The sequence below is a fragment of the Pan troglodytes genome, chromosome 3 (assembly GCF_028858775.2).
Source record: "Pan troglodytes isolate AG18354 chromosome 3, NHGRI_mPanTro3-v2.0_pri, whole genome shotgun sequence".
NCBI lineage: Eukaryota > Metazoa > Chordata > Mammalia > Primates > Hominidae > Pan > Pan troglodytes.
In genome coordinates this window covers 56,381,710-56,395,930 of record NC_072401.2, presented here as the reverse complement: position 1 = coordinate 56,395,930, position 14,221 = coordinate 56,381,710, and positions in this window count along the sequence as shown.

Sequence of the window (14,221 nt, the reverse complement as noted above, 5' to 3'; positions counted from 1 at the left end):
AAGGAAGGAAGGAAGGACAAAACCTAAGATAGTATAAGCCACTGCTAACCTGTGATGTTAGATCTAAGACGTCAAAGAGGAACTGGAGTGCTGGTGATTCCACCACTGTGATGCCTTGCTGTGGTCACAGTGCAAGCGCTGGGTATATATGTCATTCTAAACTGGAGATATAGGACCTATTTCATGTGAGAACAAGCCTGTTTGATATCAGGCATCACCTGGTCAAGCCCTAGCATTGACCATTATTCCAAAGAAATAAAAAAACTCCTCTGTGAGATCAGGCTCAAAGGACAGGACTTGAGTTTAAAATAAATTCCTGAAAAGACTCAAAATCAAAGAGCATGAAGTTGTGGCTAACCTGCAGAGAATGCCTATGGATTTGCTTTTTAGTTCTCAGAAAATGAGATGAGCGGGGCATCAGCTGAAGTTGAGAATGACTAAATGAAGAGACACCTAAGGAGATTACTACTTTTTATAGTGATTAATGCTCTTAATGAAGTCATTCTTCCAACTTACCACTTCGTAAGAGGTTTATATACATTCACAGCTGCCCCTCTTCCTTCAGCAAACCAATGATATGGGAGATATAGCACTTGACTTGGAATCAGGCAGTCTGATTTAGAATCTGGCTTTTCACTATCAGCTGTATTAGCATGGTAAGTCACTTAAATGTTCTAATCCTTGTTGTCCACTCCACTCCCCACTGCAAAATGAGGATATAGTAGATTCTGCTGGTGCCCATCCATCCCCATTCCCTTTCCCAGACCAGTGCACCCACTCTCCAGCTACCAGAAGTGCTGGCTGATAATGGCTGACCGTTGCCACTTTGCCAGGAGAAATGTCCTTGTCTGGAGAAATGTCCTTGCACCTCACCTCCTTCCCCTCATAGCTCACTGGCAATGAGTAGCCAACATCAGTAATGGGGAGTAATAATGAATGTCTATTTCACAGAGTTGTTAGGATGAAATAATTTAGCATACATGAAAATGCCTATGATGCTAAAGTAAATGCTGAAATTAAAAAAAAAAAAAAAAAGAACAGACCAGGCACAGTGACTCATGCCTATAATCCAGGCACTTTTGGAGGCTAAGGCGGGAGGATCACTCGAGCCCAGGAGTTCAACACCAGCCTGGACAACACGAGGCAAGTCCTGTCTCTACCAAAAAAAAAAAAAAAAAAAAAAAAAAATTACCCAGGTGTGGTGGCACATGCCCATAGTCCTATCTACTTGGGAGGCTGAGGCAAAAGGATATCTTGGGCCCAAGAAGTCAAGGCTACAGTGAGCTGTGATTGGACCACTGCACTCCTGAGCAACAGGTGAGACCCCATCTCAAAAAAAAAAATAAAAAAGGAACTAAGAAAATTATAGCCCATTGCTAACCTCTAAAATTAGACTCATTACATCAAAGAAGATAGCCACAAATTTTTACACTTTCTAAGAGAAAATTCTGGTGGAATGGATGGCATATCCGATTCAGAATGGCAGTGTTTGTGTTCTCACATGTGGAACAGGCTTTTTACATCATCAGAAGAAATGCTGTCACATGGTTATGCCAATAATGTGTGAGGTAAGAGGATATTGTCCTCGATGCAGGCTGTCTTCCTTAGCAACTTCCTGGAAAATTACAAACATTTATACTTTCAAATAAGTAGAATGTTTGGCGTGGCTCATTGCTGCTCTTTATCCATGGGAAGCTGATTTGAGATTTGTTTTGATTTAGGCCTTTCAAATAAGCAACTAAGAGTAATTCTCTTTGTAAATGATAGTGACCATAGTTGCACTCTTTGTTGAATGCATATTGTATACTGATTACTCTACATACACTAATTATAACAGTTAATCCTTCAAGGGAGTTACAATTATCCCAACTTTGTACACAAGGAACCGTGGACTCCATCATTAAATAATTGGCTGAGGTCACCCCACTGGTAAGTGTGTCAGATTCATGGTTGGAAGCCGGCTTTGTACGACCATACGGTCTGCGCTCTTGCCACCATTTTCTTTAGAGCCGAATTAGGGCTGTGTGTGGAAAGGCACATGTCCATGTTTTTATTTTATGCTTTCACTCTTTTTTTCCCCTCACACAACTTGCACAATGAACCTGTTTTTCTCTCTCTCTTCAACTATGTGGTTTGTTTCATTTGTTTTTTAAACTCTTAGTGAGATTGCTAAAGCTGGGAGAAACAGTCACCGATGGGCCTCTCCTTAGGCTGCTCAGATGACTCTCTTAATTTCCATAGAGTTTGATATTTCTATGTTGACTGAGGAAACTGAGATATTTCTGACCACATATAGTAGACCAAACACTTAACTAAATATTTTTGCCTATGCTGTCTTGTTCAGTTCTCAAAACAGTCCAGGAAGTAGTAATTATTAGCCCCAATTTATATATGAGAAACTTGGGGAGAAGACAGATTAAATAACTTGGTCAAAGTCACATGGTGGGCAGCAGGTTTAGGATTTTTTTTCCAATGCACTTAACTCCAAACTCTGTGTTATTTTTATTGCACATTGCTGCATGTTGCCTAAATACCTGAAAGCATTGTTTCCATTTTTCCAGTTATTGGTCTCTTTTAAGAATAATAACTTCAGTTCTGTCATTTTGTTATGATCTAGTGGTAACCCAAGGAGGAAGGAAAACTATTGTCTCAGAGAAAACGTGATGTTGAAAGTCTAAAGAGTAGATTACCTTGTAAGTATTTTGGTTTCTAAAGAGAAAAATGTGAAGTCATTGAGCCATGAAAAAAAGCTGACTCAAATTTAAAAGATTGCTTTGAGTATTAGTGTTCTAGCAAAATGACAGTGGTTTGTGGCAATTTCCTCCTTTAACACAGTCACTGTGGAAGGACTAGAAGGGTTAGAATTACACCCTGGCCTAATCACCAGAAGATGGAAGAGAAGTAAATTATATGTATGAACTATTCTGAGCACAGATATTTACAAAGAACTACTAAAGGGATTACAAAAGGAAGATTCTCATTTATTGGTGAATCAGAACTGTGGAATTGAATGGTGCAATTATTTTATATAATGTGAGAATGGGCTAATGTGAGAAATCATCCTTAATACTCATATCTTGCACAGATTGTGGAAGAAAATCTTCCTGACCCTGGATGCAGGATTTCACAATATTTCAATGTTATTATGAGTACATAGGTAAAATGTAGAAAGAAGATGTGATAATGATATGTCTGGCAAACTTGTGGCTGCTCTGCCAAAGATAATCACAAGATACCAATAGTGGGATCAAGTGAACCTGAGTTGAGGAAGTTAAGTAAGAATGTTATTACTAAACAGAAGTACCTCAAGTCTCCCATGAAATATTCTGGCATTACCTCCCTTTTCAAAAAATGTTCTTCAAAATTGGTTATTATTTGGGGCATGTTGATCATTTTCCCCTTTAAAGATGATGCTGAAACATTATGGTGCCTGCTTATGTTAATCTATTCTGAAAACATGTTTTCGGAGCAACAATGAATTGCTCATAAAAATTTTCCCTGGAGCCACGTTAGTTATATTCTTAGCAGTTGCTCAAAATTCAAGATGCTGGCAATAATTGTTTGCTTGTTAAAGTATATCTAATCTGGGGATTCATTCAGCTAACCTCTACTAGATAGATTGTAATCTTTCTCTTTTTTAAATTCATTTTTTTTGTTTATTTTTTCGTAAGGCTGGTCAAGGTACGCTGAGTTAAAAAGTGAAGTGTCAAAATGACATACCATTAAGCTGACCTAATGGGGTAGCTCAAATAAATATCATATTTGGACTGAACATAGAGATTATTGAAAACTTTCTTGGTAATACATGGTTATTCTTTAGAATTGCATATCGAAGCTTAGTTTTGTAACAGCTCATATATCTCAAAGATTTTATGATTTTAAATACAAGCACATATTCCTATCAGAAATTTGAATTTAAATTCTGAAATGTAAAAAAATTCACGTTTTTTGAGAGAGATGACACAAAGGCAAAGCATATCATGGCCTTATCATAGCTATACTTTGAGACATCTCAACTTTTTGTGGGTGTTTGACTGAGGAACTTTAAAGGACCTATTTACTTTTTCTGACATATCCCTCAAATGAGACCAACACTGTTGAAGTTCCATTTGTAAATTTATCACTAAGACAGCTGCAGAAAGGGATAAAGAGGATGAGTGTAACTCCAGCCACTAGTTTAGTAGATGAAGAATCTGATGTCCAAAGAGATTAAGCGGCTTTCTCAAGGTCACAGAGCAAGCAAGCAATGGAGCCAGTGCTCAGAACCCAATTTTCTGAAGTCCTGCTCAGTTTAGACCACTTGGGAAGTGCTTTAAAGCAAGGATAAATTATGTAAAATAAATTAATATGCTTAATTATCAGCCTTTAATATTGCAGGACAGAGTCTATTAACTGAGATTTATCTGGTCTGCTAAGCACGCAACAAGATGATTTTAATAATCAAGTTTTATAAATGGTTTACCATGAAAACTGTAGTCCACATCTTTCAGTCAAAGGGAAATAGAAGATCAAATGATTAGTTTAGGTTAGTCTATAGATAAAATTCCAAATTTTATATGAGTTTCCTTGATAAGAGCCCTCTAAAGGGGTCTTAACTCATAGGTTAGCTCTTGTGCCACTAAAAATGTTGTCCTTTTTGACATTTAGAATCTTTGTTCACTTTGTAAGTAGAAATCTCTTGCCCATAAAAACATGGCCAAATATTTACAACTCTTCAAATTGTAGTTCTATTTTAGGTTTGAAATATACAACATTTTTACAAGTTAAAAATTGAGATTAGAATCTTATAATGTAGGATTTGGACGAGATGACTTCTAAAGACACCTATAGTTCTCAAATCCTAGGTATGACAATAAGTGATTGTATTAGTTCATTTTCATGCTGCTGATAAAGACATACTCAAGACTGGGCAATTTACAAAAGAAAGAGCTTTAATTGGACTTACAATTCCATGTGACCAGGGAAGCCTCACAAACAGGGTGGAAGGCAAGGAGGAGCAAGTCATATCTTACAGGGTGGCAGGCAAAGAGAGAGCTTGTGCAGGCAAACGCCCATCTTTTAAAACCATCAGATCTTGTGAGATTCATTCACTATCACAAGAACAGCACAGGAAAGACCCGCTCCCATAATTCAATCACCTCCCACCAGGTTCCCCCCATGACACGTGGGAATTATGGGAGTTACAATTCAAGATGAGGTTTGGGTGGGGACACAGCCAAAACATATCAATAATTGAGTAATTGCTATATCTTATGTACAATGGGATTAGTGTGATAAACTTACTCATTCGGCAAAAAGAGAAAGGATCAGCAAAAGGGAGAAAAAACTTTCAATATTAACAATTATTTATTAGTGGTCTTAGTATTACAGAATCCAAATACCATAGAACTTTAAAATAGTCTGAAAACAAAGAGATTTAGATAATTTTTTCTCAAATAATTATTATTAAGAAGATTGCTGAATCTTGGATAATCAGTATCTTTATAATTTCTTCATTATGCTAGTGTTGTGTATTGTGCAATTTCCTTATTACAATGCTTCATGGGCTAATGACGCAATAGCAGATGTGTATCATGGATAAATGAGAAAAGCTTGTAGATTCTCAATTCTGGAAAAGCCTTGGAGCTCATGGAGTGTGGTTAAGAAGGCAGGCTCTGGAATTTGATATTAAAGTTTGAATCCTGCTCTGTCATGTACTCCTATGGGACCTTGAACAAGCTGCATATCCTCTCTGCCTCAATGTACTCATTAGCTAATTGGGATAATAATAGTACTGATCTCATAGGGTTATTGAGAGGATTAAATGACTTAATACATGGCAAGCGCTGAGGATAGTTTCCGGCACATAGAAAATACAGTGTTAAATATTCTCTGCTATACCTGGCCAGGATTCTCATTTAAAAGATGAAAAAGTGAAAGTCATCAGTAGCAAATCACTTTTTATATTCCAGAGAATAGAGCTTTGTTTGTCATAGATCTAAATCTGTATGATAAATCTCACTGTATTCTACAGTGAATAATGACAGCTCATCCTGAACTTTGAAAATAACTTTTTTTTCAATAAAAGAATGAGTTCAGTTTGACTCATGTGGTCCAGTACAGGGTCACTCCAGGGCTGGCCTTATAAGTCATTGGAACATCTAACTGTCTATGTCGTGTCTTTAGGAGATCTGGGAATGCCCCTTGTCAAAAATAATTTCCACCCACTGACTGATGTCTGCAGTTTTCTTTAGTTTAAGGAGTTGTCCGCTGTTGAAACACACATTTTTCTATTAGAAATAACAATTTGAGTTTTTAAAAATCATTTCTATAATCTTGTAAAAGACAATTCAAGAGATAGATTTTGATAAAGGGGAAAGGAGAAGAGAAAATGAGGATTCCGGGTCCTACAAGTGAAGCATCCAATTGAAGTGGTCTGGGAACTTTGATAGCAGATTTCCCCACATTTTTTAATTTGTATAAATTTACAGGGTATAAATGTACTTTTGTTATATGCATAGATTATGTAGTGGCAAAGTCAGTGCTTTTAGGATACCCATCACCCAGATAACATACATTATACCCATTCTCCACAATTTTCCTTGTAATCAGCTTTCCACCTCAATATTCCTAAAACAACATCTATCCTGGAATGAACGAGTCTGACTCTTTGCAGTGCACTAAGCCATATGCTGGGCACGATAAAGGAGGCAGAAGACTGAAATGACACAGTTTCTGTCCTTGCAGAGTGTACAATCTAGTAGCAGACAAAATACATGCACATGTAACTACAATAAATCGCTAAGCACAGCAGAGGCATGGAAATGAGCAGAAGTCAGTGGGAGATGACAGACCAGCACTTCTCCCCCTTGCAAGCAAAGTGCCTCCAATGGTATAGGAGAGAGCATGCAGAAGAAGCCTGACGGCCCATATAAGAGTGAAATTCCTTTCAAAGCATCTATTTCTTTTCTTGTTTATTTTAATGGAGCATCAAATCAGTATTTTAATTTGCTTTACAACCATGGAAATTTATGTTCCAGGGAGATGCCACGTTGATCCTGTGGCTTCTTATATAAGCAGATATAATGCCTTGTAACCCTGAGAATCAGGGTGACTTAGTCTGGTGCTTAGGTGTACGGAAGTGTGCAACCTAGCACCTAGAACCTTTCCTGCGTTAATGTCGTCATTCATCACCCACCACTGCTTACATAATTCCATTAGAAGCTATGATTCACAGTCTGGAAGGAAGCAAGGGATAGAGTGGCCTATGCTTTCTTTTCCATACACCAATTACAACCTGCTGATATTCCAACACCATTTGAATCAATAACTGGCAGAGAGAGAAAAGGATTGGGGAAAAATTAAGTCTCTGTAGGAGGTTCATGGTGATCATAACCCTACAGGGACCTTAACATTGTCAAGTGTGCCTGTAAGGGCCTGGCTTTCCCATTTGAAGTCCAATATTTTGATATATGCAAGATTATCCAAGATTCAAAAATCTTCGCAACAATAATTATTTAAGAAAGATTTATCTAAACGTCTTTATTTTCAGGCTATTTTAAAGTTTCGTAGTATTTGGATTCTATAACACTAACAACACTAATAAGGCTTATTTTTTTTCTGTTCTAAGCAACATAAACAAGGAGATACTAGTCTTTAACCACTCTGGAAATAAATAAAGCTAAACTGAAGCATTCTCTACTCCCCTTCATTTTCCTTCCCACTTTTGAACTAGTTGGAGTTTTGTCTAACGTATTCTAATCGCTTTTGTTTGTGCAACAAAGAAAACATTGAAATTTGTATAATTTCTGGGCAGAACTAGTATGTTGTACTTCAAGGCTTTTTTATGTTTAACTTTATGAATGTAACTTTTTTGTTTAAAGTAATATTGATGTCACAAATATTTTCAAATTCAGTAGATACTAAAAATTATTATAATTTTTTTTTGAAATGGAGTTTTACTATAGTGCTCAGGCTGGAGTGCAGTGGCTACTAAAAGGCATGATCCCACTATTGGCCAGCAAAAGAGTTTTGACCTGCTTAGACTCACGAGAAGGTCTTGTGAGTCTGACTTCTTAGAAGCTGTCATGCGAAAGCTGTGCCGGTGACTGGCTTCCCTGATCCTGCCCTGCTCCAGTCTGAGCCTCACTGACTCCGAGTGTTCAGCGTTTTAGTTGTGGAAATGAGTTGATAATTTGCACAGGCTGGCTCACCCTTTCTTGGGCAAACTGGTGGTTCCCCTGCTCCCCGGAGGTCACCATATTGATGCCAAACTTAGTGTGGACACCCAATTGGCATAGTGCACTATAGCCCAGAACTCCTGGACTCAAGTGATCTTCCTGGCTCAACCTCCCAAGTAGCTGGGATTACAGGTGTGTGCCATCACACTCAGCTAGATTTTTTTTTAATTTAAAAATGTTACTGGACAGCGTTAGCACATTTTAACAAGAATTTATTTGTGCCCAACACCATGCTTAGCACTTAATGGGCATTCAATAAACATTAATTCAATGGATGGATGAATGAAATACTACAAAAAGCAAATTAATCACAGAATCCCTTTTAAAAACATGAATGAAAGCACTGCTGTGATTATGTTGTAGGTAAATTCATGATATTTTCTATCATTGGTGTATTTTGGTGAATAAATATTACAAGATCAATTCATAAAATCTTCGAAGAAATGGTTCTCTAGAAATAATTCAGTTTTTTATCATTCTGTAATTTTGGCCAACTGTTATGAGAAAACATTTTCATTTGTGTCTGTCTGAATGGTACAGCTTTTTAGGTTTTCTGAAGTCCAGCACAGAGTTGAATAATGTTGAGAGTGTTTCTTTTGGCTGAAACATAGAATTGTCCACTTTTTACTAGAATGGCAGGTTAGAACTCCTGAGTTTTAATTGATTGGTTATTAAATTATTGCATATTCTTAGTAGAATATGCAATATTAGTAAGAGGCTAGAACTCAAGAAAATGTCACTGGAATTGTTCAAGATAAATCTTATCCTGATATTTCAGGAGGGAGGGGAAAATGTCTTGTTTTATCCCACACTTAATATTCTTTATAGGTAAGAATTAGCTGAAATGTGTCTTGCTTATGGCTGTTTCTTTTTTGTTGATTAAATATCTATAAGCCATCCATTAATTATTGATCATCCATGGGGTACATCACTGAATGTTCGCTTTTGAGTTCAGCTCCCTGCACATGTGTTCATGTACCATCATTGTGCCCCGTTGATCATGGTGTTAATAAAGGAAAAAAACAATCAGAATTGGATGGCCTCATAAAGGCTAGGTAACAATTCCAATGAAATTAGATAAAAACATGTACTTAGGGAGTACGCTCCCATGGCCTGCCTTGATTTTTTTCATTACCAGGAAGGAAAACTATCTTCTAAGCCTAGCCAGTCCAAGCTTGCCTTAAAATATAAACTTTATTTCACAGGGTTCCTAAAAAATATGGAGCCACCATGAGTTCTTTTATTTTCTGTTACTATAGAAATTGTTAGCACTTGTAAATGAAGTTACTAATGTACAAATTATTAGCGTATTTTGAAAGACTGTCTCAATACCTAGAAGTTTAACATGTAAAACGAAACAAGAGCACTTTAGGGAAACTGCACATTGCTCCCTGACTTCATGTGATTCTGGGAAGCTGAATGAACAATGGTTTTCCTCAATTTAGTAGATTTAGGTTTAGATTGGACATGTCATGTGTGTGAAAGCAGATGTGGTTAATAGGGTAGTGGATAGAACAGAATTCTTCCCAGAAAGAGCTTCTATTAGGTCATATTCAAAGGAACTTTTCTTCCCACGATACCATATTTGCGTTGACACAAAATTTCACCTTTTTTCCTTCTTACCCTCTTCCAGAAACACAAATAATTTTTATGTGAAGAAAATGTTTACCAAAATTCTAAGATAAACCTTATATAGCTTCCTGTACGTCATTTTGTGGCTCCTAATGGCAAAGTTAAGGAGAGAAGTTTCTGCAATTGTGACTTATCTACAGATAAACAATGCCTTATTATTATTATTCTTGAGGCATCTGTGAGGGAAAATTCAATAAGGAAAGGGGATTCAAAGGGAGATTTTAAAAAATCCTTGGGAAATTCCACACGTGGTCAAGGGGCTCATACCCATGACTCCTGAGGCATGTCAGCCAAAGACATTGCACAGGATTTTATACTGAGTCACCTCTCTGGAATCTGAGATCTGAATGGAGCCTGGAGAAGGAAGTTGAGTGTCCTTGGTCACAGTTACCACTTACTTGCTGAGCCAGAGGACTTCTGGAAGAGTTCCTCTCTTCAGGAGATTTTTTTATGTACTCACCATACGTGAGGATTTTAGGATCCAATTCAGACCCTGTTACACAGAGGTCACCGTCCAGAAGGGAGACACAAGAAATCACTTATGATACAGCACACTGGACTAAAGCAGTGATTCTTAAGTTCTAGTGCCTGGACAAGCATCATCAGCATCACCTGTGGGCTAGTTGGAAAAGACAATTTTGGAGGCCTCCTTTTCCCTTCTGAAACAGACATGGTGGGAGTGGAGTCCAGTGAGCTGTGTTTCAGCAACCCTTCCAGGGGATTCTGACATACTGTAAAGTCTGAGAACCCACTGGGCTAGAAGGAAGCCTCCTGGCATGAGGAGAGAGTTGTTCTGGAGGCCTTAAATAACATGGGAGTAGGTTGAGGACAAGGTTGAGAAGGTGATGGTGCCTAGATCTTTTAAAGGATTAATAAGATTCTTGAGAAAAAAAAAAAAAAGCCAGCAGAGGGAAGAAGAATGGAAAAGCTAAAGCTGAGGGTGACAGGGAGGAAGATAGACCCAGAGAAGAGTCTGGAGAGGCCAGAAGGGGCCAAGTGGGGAGAGAATTTTATCAGGGCTGGGAGTATAAACTGTATTATGAAGACCATGGCACTGGGATAAAGGCTGAAGGCTAAAGTCTGGGAAAGACACACTCAGATTTGTAGAAAAGCTATAAAAATTTCAGATTTTAGAAAGCTCACTTGGCAGAAGTGAGTGAAAAGTGGAGGGGAGGAAGCTCAAAGTTGAAGCAGTTAGGAGATTTCTATGGTGATCTCGGGCCAGGGAAAGCAGGACTCACCTAGCACAGGGGGCTAGGAAGGGGAAGGGTCCCAAACAGGAGAACAGTTGAGAAAAGGGAGTTGGTAGAACCTCATGTTATAATATATCACAGAAGCCAAAAATCATGAGGTAGAATACTGACTGGCAGCAAATGCCTATGAGATTGGAAAGTGAGATAGGCAGAGAACCTAAAATGGTATGCCCCATGTAATGCCAATTTAAAAATGTATGTACATGAATACACATGTAATACTGAAAGATGTACATTAAAATCTTTATCTCTGTGTAGTGAGATTACAGCCAATTTTTATTTCCTTCTTTATATTTTATTTTCCAAATTTGCTACACTAAAAGAGAACCATATTATAATAAGGAACTGCAAATGTTAAAGAGGGAGGGAGGGAGGAAGGAAAGAAGGAAAGAAAGGAGGGAGGAAGGAAGGAAGGAAAGAAGGAAGAAAGGAAGGAAGGAAGGGTTATATTTGAGAGCTGAATGGGATAATGTATGGGAAGTCAGAATGGTTCCATAAATAGACGGAAATTACAATTCCTGCAGGAGCCTTTTAAACTTAACCTGTCTTAAAAATTTCCTACAAATCCAGCCTGACAGGCTGTGACAGGGAGCTGAGGTATTTAGCGGGTAGCAGGAGGGGCACTGGACACGCGAGGAGCCTGAGCTGGGGCAGTCGGTAGGGAGGGACTACCCACCGGTCCAGCCACTCCTTTCACAAGAAGGGGATGTGTACACAAGGAAGAAGGTCTTGTGAGTCTGACTTCTTGGAGGCTGTTGGGCAAAAGCTGTGCCGGTGACTGGCTTCCCTGACCCTGCCCTCCTCCAGTCTGGGCCTCACTGACTCTGAGCATTCGGCGTTCTAGTTGTGAAAATGAGTTGATAATTTGCATAGGTTGGAACACAGTTGTGCTAAAGACATACTCTTTGGTTACCTTGGTAGTTACTTATTTTTTTTTTTCCGGTCCCATTTCCTTGCCATAGGAAATAATACACAGCTCTAAAAAACAATACACAAAATAATGTAAGAAATCTATGGGGTAATAGGGTATGTTTGATCTAGTGGGGAGGGAAGTAGCTTCACTAGGTGATTATGGGAAGGTTTAGGATCATGTTATTCATGAAGAGGAAACAAGCAGCGAGAATTCCAGGAAATCATCATAATAAAACAAAGAGTTCCAGGAAATCATCATAATAATAATGATACTATCATGGTATCAATAATGATACCATCATCATAATAATGGCTACTATCATTTATTACTATACTAAGCATTTTACAAATATTGTTATTAATGCTCACGACAACTCATTTCCATTGTTTTTTTCATTAAAGTCAGCATTTACACATGAGAGACACTGGGGCCTCAGACACTAAGTGATTGTAAGTGTCAGAGCCTCAATTTGAACAAAGACTTTTATTCGGTACTAAGAGTTCTGGAGGCAGATGATGATGACGGTTGTGCAATAATGTGAAGACTTAATATTACTGAACCATACATTCAAAAATGAATGAGATTATAAATTTTATGCTGCACATATTTCACTACAATCTGCTATAAAGACACATGCACACGTATGTTTATTGCGGCATTATTCACAATAGCAAAGACTTGGAACCAACCCAAATGTCCAACAATGATAGACTGGATTAAGAAAATGTGGCACATATACACCATGGAATACTATGCAGCCATAAAAAATGATGAGTTCATATCCTTTGTAGGGACATGGATGAAATTGGAAACCATCATTCTCAGTAAACTATCGCAAGAACAAAAAACCAAACACCGCATATTCTCACTGATAGGTGGGAATTGAACAATGAGATCACATGGACACAGGAAGGGGAATATCATTCTCTGGGGACTGTGGTGGGGAGGGGGGAGGGGGGAGGGATAGCATTGGGAGATATACCTAATGCTAGATGACGAGTTAGTGGGTGCAGCGCACCAGCATGGCACATGTATACATATGTAACTAACCTGCACAATGTGCACATGTACCCTAAAACTTAAAGTATAATAAAAAAAAAAAAATTAAAAAAAAAAAAAAAAAGAAAGTCTATACCTTGTATACTACATTGCTACATATTCCAAAGATATTTTGATGTTACTATTTTGATAGACCCCACATTAAGGAATTGCCTGCTTTCCCTTAAATGGAAAGAAAACAGGGTCCTAATACCCTCCCTAAAGTGGCTCAAGGAACCTCAGCATAGGTTTCCTTTCTGTCTCCTTTTTTCCCCTCTCCATCTTTTAAAAAATTATTCTCCTTCTGTCCCTTCTCACATCCTTCTTTCACCTTTCCTCACCCTGAACAGATGGATAGACTGCCTTCCTTCCCAAAACACACACACACACACACACAGACACACACACACACACACACAGAGTCCACAGCCACAAGTGTCTCTGACCAGCCAGTGTTGCTGAGGCTACACCTCAATCTTCATGGTGTTCACAAACTAAGGGGATTCTGATCAAGTCCTCTTGATCCTAACACTGTAAATGGAAGAAGAAACAGGTTTGTTTTAACCTGGGAGGCATAATTTCTGTCTTTCTTTCTTTTTTTTTTTTTTTGTCTTTTTCTTTTCTTTGAGATGGAGTCTTACTCTGATATCCGGGCTAGAGTGCAGTGGTGCAATCTTGGTTCAATGCAGCCTCTGGCTCCTGGGTTCAAGTGATTCTCTTGCCTCAGCCTCCTAAGTAGCTGGGATTCCAGGTGCCTGCCACCACACTCAGATAATTGTTGTATTTTTAGTAGAGACGGGATTTTGCCAAGTTGGCCAAGCTGGTCTCAAACTCATGACCTCAGGTGATCCACCCATCTCGGCCTCCCAAAGTGCTGGGATTATAGGTGTGAGCTACTGGGCCCTGCTGGGAGGCCTAATTTCAGAGACGTGGAAGTTCCAATGAAGATGAAACTGGGAGGAGGTGGATGCAGAAAATGACAAGCTCCAGTGTTTAAATCCAACAACAGCACACACATACACATACACATACACAGAGGAAATGAGCAAGTGAACTGGTACCATTCCACAGAAATGAGAAAAGCTGAGAAATAGAGGACAACGTGCTTGCCTAAGATTCTGGCTGCATTTACTGAAACTCTCCCAGCCCTGCCTTTCAGCAGTTCT